The 10,416-nt window shown below is 29.7% G+C and overlaps 1 protein-coding gene across 1 annotated transcript in view; it reads right to left on the reverse strand.

Annotated features, from left to right (window-relative positions):
* Positions 1-2,467, reverse strand: part of LOC126740790 (cGMP-dependent protein kinase, isozyme 2 forms cD4/T1/T3A/T3B) — a 189,101-nt gene extending 186,634 nt beyond the window's left edge. The window contains exon 1 of the mRNA XM_050446960.1: positions 2,149-2,467. The gene's annotated coding sequence lies outside the window, so the exon portion shown is untranslated. The remainder of the gene's footprint in view (positions 1-2,148) is intronic.
* Between the last annotated feature and the right edge of the window lie 7,949 nt (positions 2,468-10,416).

The raw sequence follows: 10,416 nt of genomic DNA on the forward strand, positions 1-10,416 counted from the left end.
ATATTGACGACGATATCCCTGTCTCAGTTCTTTAATATCCGTGATATCATTCTAGAATTGTATTTTTCTATTGAGGTTTATCCAATTACTTATGAAAACACAAACTTTATTATAATTCTTCCCTTATTTTCAAAAAGCGTCCAGAATATAGGTCTCAGAAAAACGCAAAATCTCGACTTTTTGACCGGTTTTTCAGACATATCGCTGTCTCGGTTCTTTAATATACTCGGTAGCATTTTAATAATGTGTTTTTCTATTGAGGTTTATCTAATTACGTATGAAAAAATTATTTTATGATAATTAGTTTCTTGTTTTTAAACTGTGTTCAGGATATAGGTCTGAGAAGAGGCAAAAACACGACTTTTTGGCCAGCAAAACAAAATACCGCTTCACATTATTTATCTTTTTGATTAGATGAGTATAAAAATATAATAAAAAACCGAGTAAAAAACGCAAAGAAAAAAAAGAAAGAAAAGACCAAAAAAAACGAGCGGACACAAAAATATCTGCTTCAAATCAAGAATTCAACATATGACATATTTTGTAATATTAAAAATATTAATTTGAGCTTCATTATTGGAAGTATTCCAGATATTATAAATGGGTGAAAACTACAGTAGGTTGGTTCTTAAGGGTAGAAAGATAAAAAAGAGTATGATATTTTCAAATTTCTTATATTTTCAAATGACAAGAGACAATTGGTAAAACGTCCTGCAAGAAAAAGGCTTCACCCAAAGTACGTTGCTACTGTAAAACATGGTGACGGCAATATCATGTTGTGGACTGCTTTTCGGCTTATGGAATAGGTCCTATTAACCGAATAAGGGCATAATGGTTCGAGTATGTTATAATATCGGGAAACATAATGCTGCCTTTTGCGGAATGGGAAATGCCCCTAAAATTCACCTTCCATCATGACAACGACCCAAAACACACAGCTAAAATTGTAAAAGGGTGGTTTACTAAGCAAAAAATTAATGTTTTAAAGTAGCCACCACAATCGCCAGACCTAAATGGGAAATAGTGGAAAAACGTGCTGGTCGATCACAAATACATAATATTGATAATTTGTTTGAAGTAATCCGTTTAGCGTGAAATTCTGGTAGATTCAATGCCGAAAAGATGCGATGAAGTAACAATGGGTACTCGATATAATATTGATTTTTGTACTTCTGTGTACAGTTTAATTTGGAAAAAATATTAAGTTGCCTTAATTTTGTCGTGATGAAAAACTTTTATTTTAGTGATTTCAATAATATAAATAGGATTGTATTAGAAATTAAATGTAAATATTATATTTCACCTGTGTTTCAATTAAACTTTATTTACCAATTAATTTAAAACATATAAACCGTAATATGCAACTTAATGAGTTAAAAATTTGCTCTTATTTTGCCTGATACTGTATGTATATACATATGGATACAATTATAATCGGGTTCAAGTTTTCAGATTGGCGGTTTTCTCAAAGGAAATCCCAGTAATATTGGTATTTATTGAAAAGATATTTTGCGTCTCGTTTTTTTTTATTACATAAAAACTGATGTAATGCGTTTCAGACGTAATTGTGAGAGAAATAGTAACAATTTTTGAGTTATCAAAGAACACAATGGGCAACTAATTAAGTAAAAACATAATTTAAGAAAAAATGCACTTTATTTCATGCGGTTTGTTTTTTATTACACGTATTAGATAGGAAAATATTTTTTGTGTAGATGAACCAAACGTTGTTATTAATGTTATTATATATTTTTACATTTTATATTTTATATTACGTATATAGAGTTTTTTACTTAAGATACCTGGTATATCTAGTAATTAATATCTTTGGCAGCTCGGTAAAATTGAAGTGTTTTTAACAATTTTAAACACTTTTTTTAAGGATAACAAGTATTTTCAACTGTCAATAAACTAGAAACCTTTGGAAGCAGGGTGCAACCAGATATCTCAAACTTTTAAATTTTTAAATCTAATGCAGAATATGTAAGGTATAATGTTTCATTTAATATAATATTAATAAATAGCTTTTAAGAATAATTTTTATAAACAAATATTTGTTGCTTCAAACTTATTTTACACCTTACCAACTAGCTTAACATTTAATGACTAAATAATTCTGAAACACCCTATATAAAAACTAAAACTTACCCAAAAAAAAAACAATTAGAATAATATCAAGAAGTAATTGGTAAACATCCAAAAATAAAGGAAAATGACAGAGTTGACAGGTCAACACGTGTACGCGTAAACAACACCAAAGTTCGGTGTAACAATCAGTTTGGCAATAGAGCCTAGTGGGAAAAAACACTTTTCCGCACGGTCATTTTGTGACCCTCACGTGAGCAACGAAAACTCACATAATTCCCACCGATTTTAATTTATGTGAATCGAAAAAAGGAAACGACCAAATCGAAATTCCGAAGTGCAGAAGGCAAAAGTTCCGCGGTGACTGTTGCAGTCTTGTTTGTGTGTTAGAAATCCTAAGCGCGGTTGCCGCGTTTCGTGTAAATTGTTACGGTACCACTTACTTAATGAGTGAATGAAGTGACTGTGATGAGATTAAGTACTAGTGGGTATAGTATTCTTCGAGATGAAGAAAATTTTCGGTTTGAAGGAAAATTGGTCTGGTGTGGGGTGGGTTAAGTAACATAAGTAGGAAAATTTATTGGTACTGCGCAGAATAATGGTAGAGCAAAATAGTTATTGGATAATTGGAAACCAGATTTTTTCTTAAATATTTATTTCCTCTTATTCTCTATGGTTATTCAACATAATTTTTTTAAATTAATTGCTCTATCAATAATGTTTTTATAATATTTTTATTCTCACTTTCTACCTCGCCATTTTCCACTTTTATTTGTCGTTTTCCTCGTTCTTTGTTTCGCAGTTTTCATTACGCTGGGGATATTTGTGTAAAATATTAATATATGCCTAGATACCTCATAATAATTGAGGCTAATTGAACATGTTTATAGCTATATACATTTCTTTGTATAAAAGCTAATTATAAATTGAGGCGTGTTTTACAAAAAACACATATGTCCAAAATCCAAAATTTTCAGGAAATGAAAAAAACATTCTGTTTTAAAACAAATTCATTTCTTCAGATTTTTTTATTAATTACAGCGTATATTAAGCTAATATATTTAATTCTTGTTTAAAAAAAAATAATTCTAATATATTTGTCAAAAATTTGAAAAACTGTTGGACATAAGTTGTTTTTGCAAGAAAAAAAAGTTAAATAAGAAAAAACATACGTTTTATTTAACAAATTTAAACATAAAATAAATTCTAAACAAGGATTAGTTTAATAGTTTGTAGTAAATTAATCTTCACATCCACTACTATTATCATCTTCTTCATTAATGTCCATGTTATCAGGGTAAGTATTATCCAGAATACATTCATAGTAGTTTTTATTAGCTACAAGACGTAGTAACGGTAACAGTGATCTTAAATTCTCAGCTTAATTTGAAGCAAACGGAAGAGGTTCCTTGTAAAGCCTTGCCAGTTGGATGTTGCATGATAAATTTGCTTTGGCCACAATACTGCTTCTGAATGGGCCACTGTATGAATCCTTTTAAAAAAGTAAAGATGTTTGGTTAGGTATTTTCACAATCCAATTTTTTTAATGTTGGCTTTGGAGTTTTTAGGAAAAAGTTGCAGGTCGCAGTTCTTATATCAAAAAAATCGAATTGCTTCATTTTTATCAAATTAAATTGGTTAGGTTTCATTCTGGCATTTAAAATGATATTATCCCAATCCTCTGGTCTCTCGGCTCTCTCCAGGCGTCTTTTCTTTTTCTCTATCAGGGCAAAATCCGAATCTTTTGGCAAGAAGGAATGATCCCTCATTGGAAATAAGTATTCTACTGAATCAACGATTTTTAGAGTATTGACCAAGGTGTACAAAGAATGAGCCATTACATAATTTTTATTTGCCCTGGGCAACCGTCACTAAAAATATCCAAACTTCGGTTATGATTTCATTGGCACCCTTTTTGGCTTCATTTTCAAGATAAGTGTACATCCAAACATTATCAGTTCCAAGGTCATGTATACCAAAAAAAAATATAACCAAAGTTGACGGTTATAAAAAACAGGGTTAGATGGTATGTTAGGAAGGGGCAAATTTTGTATAAAATCAAAACTAATACACATGACTTCTCCAGCTTTTGCTTTGATTTTAAATTTTCGTTTTGGGTCAAAAAAAGCTTCAGCTTTACGAAGGTGTATCTCCTTTTCTAATTCTAATCTATTTCGTTCTTCTATGCTAAGATCTGTACGGTTTAGTTGATGAGCAAGTTTGTCACATTCTGAACAAGTGTCAGATCTTGGAAATCCAAATTTGTTGTTAAAATATGTCTTAAATACTTTCCAGTAACTTTTATGTTTATATTATAACTTTGTAGGAACATTCTATGCATATCCCTTAACGTAAGAGATTCTGGTAAATATCAACAGTTTGGATTTTTACGACGTGAATAATGCGACCGTCTAGCGGAAAATGATTTTATATGGATTTTAATAAGTCCTGTAATGTGATCTGGAGTTTTTGTTGGCCTATTTCCATGTATTCCTCTTTTGTCGTTGGGAGAAGCTCCAGTAGTCATAAGGGAATCTCGAATTCGCCTTAAACGAGCATCTTTAATGCCATATAGGTTGAGAAAAGCTTTCTTACACACTTTTATTTCAGGTTCATCCACCCTTATTTTGTAAGTAAAACTAGCACCGTGAGTTTTTTTATTTATTTCAGATCGGGGACGTCTTCTAATAATATAGTTCATTGATATGAGACCAGTTAAATGAGAATCTTGATTATTTTTGTCAGTCATATTATTAAACTGGGTAAGAATGGCAATTCTTTTTTCTTCAGCAACTTTGGAAAAACAGGAATTTTTGCAACTATAATTTTTTTTTTATTGGAAAACCCACACTTAAAAAATATACCCTCTAACATATCTGCATGCTTCGCCAGTTTTACGCGCTAAAACACATTTGCCCTTGTGATTTATGCGCTCTTCACCACGAACTTTTAACTCTTTGATCACTGTCTCCTTCTTTATTTTGTTTGGCTTTTTTGTAGGGCAATTAGTTAACACTTCTTTACGATCTTGCATTTTTTTAAGTATAATTTTTGAGCAAGAAAACGCAAATTCTAACCTCCAGTCAAAAATCACAAGAACACGTCTTGTTTATAGACAAAACAATAACAAACTGACTAATAATTCGAGCGCTTCAGCGAGATTTTACGACAAAAAGCACACATGTCCTATCCTGTCGCACGGACTAATGCTGTATTTGGTGGAAAAACAATGGACATGTGTGTTTTTTGCAGAATTATCGAATTTTCAATTAGCTCTATCTTAGTACTTGTGCCGTTTTTGTAGAATCTTATTTTAGGATATTGAAAACTTCATATTTTTAAACTAGACGGTGCCACTAGCTCAATTTCGTTGATTTTGGACATGTTCGGTTTATTAAGTTTTTTTTAAATTGTTATTTAGATTTTTGTATAGTAATCAAGAAATATAATTAAAATATATTTTTTTATAATTAAAATATATCCTTTTTTGTGATTTCCAATTAAAACACCTGCTACCTTTAAACCATTTATAGCATATCTTATAATTCTGATAGATAGATATTTAAATATTGATGTGCAACATATTTATAAATGTAATACAATTTCAAATTTATAAAAAGTAAAAAAAACATTTAAATAAAAGGCTTAATTTTTAATTATTGGTCACTAATAAAAGCATATTGTTTTATACTTAAAAAACGATTGACTTAAGATTATACAAATATTAGTTAGGCAATTACATATTTAAATAATTACCGGTTTGAATATAATATTTTAATACATTATAAATACATACGCATTTATTCCCTTTACCCATTGCTCACGTTGATTCTCCTGCTTGTTTACCTCTGGAAAATTATTTACCCCATCTTTTTTTTACTAATTTTGCAGCTCTAGATCAGCTTTTAGATCTTCTTCACTTGTACTGTCTTATGTTTCTTTTCTTTTAATAGTGCTTACCTCTTGACAATATCTTCCCTTTGTTTAGTGAGTTTCTTATAATTTTTTCCTAAATATTTATTCCTCATATTGTCTATTATCTTTTATTTCACATCACGTTAATTTGTTATTAATAAGGCTCAATAATGATTTTTAGCTCATCGTCATTTACTTCATCATTATTTTCCTAAATTTGTTGTGATATTTTTTTCCGCTTATTATTCGTTGCTGACTTATTTGGTACTTAAGATTGCAGATAAATATTGAACAGAGCCTTTTTGTACAATGTTGCTTACAAGATAGATCAAATAACTCGTTTTTCAAATTCCTTAAATCGATAGACTAAATCTCGTAATGCCTTTAAATAAAAACCTACAAAACACTTCAAATTGCCCATTTATGCTTGTTTCACGATCTGTCCACATTAATTATGATTAAAAAAATCTATAATTGAATGAATGTAACATAGTATATTTTTATTATAATGGTATATGTGTAGTAAAATTTATATATAGAATGATATAAGAATCATTATGTAAACCAAGTTTTGTTACTAGTTGTTATTTATGACTAATTCCAGAGCTGTATTCTTTTAAGAAGTTTATTTAATTAAAAAATGGTCTTGTTTAGTTTGTAGTATGTTTTATATTACTATTATTTAAATAAAAAAACGTTCATTTTCCACGAAGACACCGACATCGACATGCATACATTATAGTATAAACTAAAATGCAAAATCTACTGTTTCACGTAAAATATAAGTTCGCTCAATTAGAGTATCATCAAACCAACTAAAAAATAAAATACATCACACATAAACATAAATAATATAGTTTATAATTTTATATATATATTTTATAATAAAAAAAAGTTTTATATTTGTGTGTGACGTGTTCTATTTTTTTATTGGTCTGATGATACCCTAGTTAGGCAAAACTTATGTAACTTATGTTTTACCTATTACACTGTGACACTGTAAATAATTATTCAAGGTTTTGATCAAAATTTTAATCGTAGATAGGAATATTTAATTTTTTTTAGTTTCATCTTCTCTTCTGAATAAAAAAATATTATTCTACATTTTTATTAGATGATTTATAAATATCCTATAAATATCCTAGAACTTCACGAGATATTTCTGAGAAACATTAAATTATCTAATATTATTAATTAATACATTATAATGATATTATTAATTAATATTATTATAATGTATTAGTTATTTTAATATTATTTAATATAAAGTATCTAATATTAAATAGCTTTGTAATACTAAGGCTATATTTTCTTGAAAAAGTCTATATTGGATGTGTAGTGAATGGGTAATAAGAAAGATATTTTCTTGAAAGGAAATTTTTTTTAAGAGTGATGCATTTCCATATGATAACTCATCATTATCGGACTCAACGTGCAATTCATCACTCTTAAAACAAGATTGGCATTTTAAGGGAGTAACATTAAGGGAGTGTTACAGTCTTTGGACCTCTAATACCAAATTTATTTTTAGCCATCTTATTTGCCACACATAAGAGGCTCAAGACAAAATTGGTTCAAATATATTTACTATGTACTGCGTGAGTTCTCTTATGCTAAATGTCATTTCTATTGTTTCTATATTAAAGCAAAATCTGTTTGCATTAAACTGTATTCCTGACCTCACGACTGCGTGTTCACTAACTCCGTCCTGCAAGAGCAAAGAATTTATTGCAGTTGCATCCTTTGCAAAGAGGCGAACCAAGGTACCATCCAGGGCTAAGATGGTTTTAAAAAAATCAGGAAAGTATTAAGAAACTCGGATAGACATAATAGGATTATTCGGTAAGCGAGGATACACCACTTAGTATTCGACATCGTACCATAAAACACCAATAATATCTGAAACTAGTCCAAGAGCTACAAGAGGATAATCTTGATCGACGTGTAAAATTTTGCAAGATGGTGATGAGTTTGGGGGATAACGGCCAAATACTGTTAGACTGGCTGTTATTTTCTGACAGATTTTTTTTTCAGAAATCTTCAGGTTTTGCAAAACACTTTTAGCATGATGGTGCACATTATATGGCTAATGTTAGCAATTTCTATATTGCAAACATTAGCTGTTGGACGAAAAGAAACAATTGAGTGGCTAGCAAGGTCGCCTGATCTAACCCTATTAGTATAGAATCGGGGATAGAGGCCCTGAGGCACTCCATGGACAACGCTAGCTAGGTTAGACCCAGAACCGCTTATCTCAACGATCCTGATCTGATCTGATTTTTAGAGCAATAAAATATATATGAGACTTGCAGCTTTTAAAAGCTTTTCTAAGGTCGCAGAATAGAACACTCATAAAAGCTCCAGTTTGAAATCCACAAACTACCATACAACATTTAAAAATTAAAACGAATATAAAAAAGAATATTTTTTATTGCTGTCTATAACAAAATTGAATGATTTCTATTATCCTTTATTATTTTAGTCTCCTCATCCGTATTTTTTCTAATTTTACCTATTTGAAATAAGACAACCATGCCAGGTACTTTAAATGTAATTTTAGGCTCTTAAAAGACAATTAATATTAAAAAGTAATGATGCTCTTATACTAAAATGACGCAACTTTGTTATAATTCCATGTAGCAAGAAGTTCAATTTAGTAATTTATTTACTTCATTAATTTTCTTCCCCAATAAGCCTAAAGTAAATTTAAGGTAAAGTGATGCAAAAGTTAGAAGGGTGTTTTTTTGCGCACGTTCCACATAGGCGCGACTTTACTAAACTCTTAACTACAATGAGAAAAATACATTTTAAACCCACATTCCCAAAAAACTTTAATACAATTTTCCATTATATATTTACGGCTTTTCATAAAAATACCGTAATATCAATAAACTTTATTAAATTGCCTGAGCATACTTTTCTTTTCTTAAGTCTCAATACATCTTGAGCAGTGCGGCAACATCGCATATTTAAGTAAAATATACGCTAAGGTAGTTCTATAATTATTGTAAAAAGCGCACGCGGTCGCAGTAGGCCTGGATGGACGCGCAACAAGTGGTTCTAGGATAGCGGTCTTTGACAGCGCCATTGCCAAGTTGTAATAAAATTACCTAAATTATAATTTTTTTTAAGAAGTTTGTAAGTCATATACCTAATAAGGAATGGACATTTTTTGACGTACATAGATAAGGGTATTTCAAGAAATGTCTAAATATGGCAACCAGTGCTTGTGATGATAATCTAAACCTAAACAAGTTATTTAATTGGTAACATCTTGTATAATAAAATCGCCTTTTTCGCATCCGATTTCCCGTTGAAGTGGCGCCGAGATTTTTCTTATTTCTTCTTGGCAGTCGCTCTCAGTTTACCGCTATCTATAGCCGGTTAATCAGGTTGATTCTGGGAAGAAATATTTGTTTTAGTCCAGGAAAATTATAGTATAATCATGCCCTTTGGAATGTACAGAATAATTATTTAGCCAATGTCCGTTTCTGACCAGATAAAAATAGTACATTATTAATATATTTTGTACTTTAATACTTGATATTTAAATATACTTTGCTTTAAAATGACTAATGTTTTTTTTGTTTTACAGATAACAACCCAATACATTTGCTTAAATTCAGTTCTTTAGGAGTACATATATTGGGGGAAACAGGTATGGTCCCTAAAAATAATTTATAAAATACTGAAAACAACCCATAAAGAAAATCAAAGATTATCAATACATCCTATGTTATATCAAAAAGAGACCGTAGGTGGAACTATAAAATATATTTTTCTTTAACATCACTAAATATCCATTTTTTCAAATAAAATTCATATTTAATAAGCCTAAGAATTTCTAAAAAATACCCCAAAAGACCTAAACTCGCTTAAAGGTTGTACAATACTTTTCGTTTGTAGGGAAGTTGGTACTGTTTGGACTAAGATTTAAGGATCAGATTAAAGGTATTTTTTGAATTTGAATTTTGTGCTTTAGAAGGACTTAATGGACTTAAAAAACTCTCACATTTTTCCAAAAAGTCCATTAACATATCCAAAAAATACCTTGACAGCAAAAAAGGCTCACAGGTTGTACAATAAAATGCTTTAGACATTTCAAATTTTAACGAAACTATGTTTAAAATGTGTACCAACCAAAGTAATTTTTTTTCCAACAAATATTAAATTTTATATATTTTTGTAAGTATCAAAAAAGTATCCAGTTTTTCGAATAAAATTTTATACACCCAAGATTTTTTTTAAAAATACCCGAAAATAACATAAATTATATCATATTACTTTAGTGATTCCGTTTCTGGGGAAACTGAAGCTGTCTAAGATTTATACAATCAGATTAAAGATATTTTTCGTATTATAATTTTATGTAGTTTAATATAGCCAAAAAATGCCTGCCATATAAGGATCAGAAGT

The sequence above is a fragment of the Anthonomus grandis genome, chromosome 9, assembly GCF_022605725.1.
Source record: "Anthonomus grandis grandis chromosome 9, icAntGran1.3, whole genome shotgun sequence".
In the NCBI taxonomy this organism is placed as follows: Eukaryota; Metazoa; Arthropoda; class Insecta; order Coleoptera; family Curculionidae; genus Anthonomus; species Anthonomus grandis.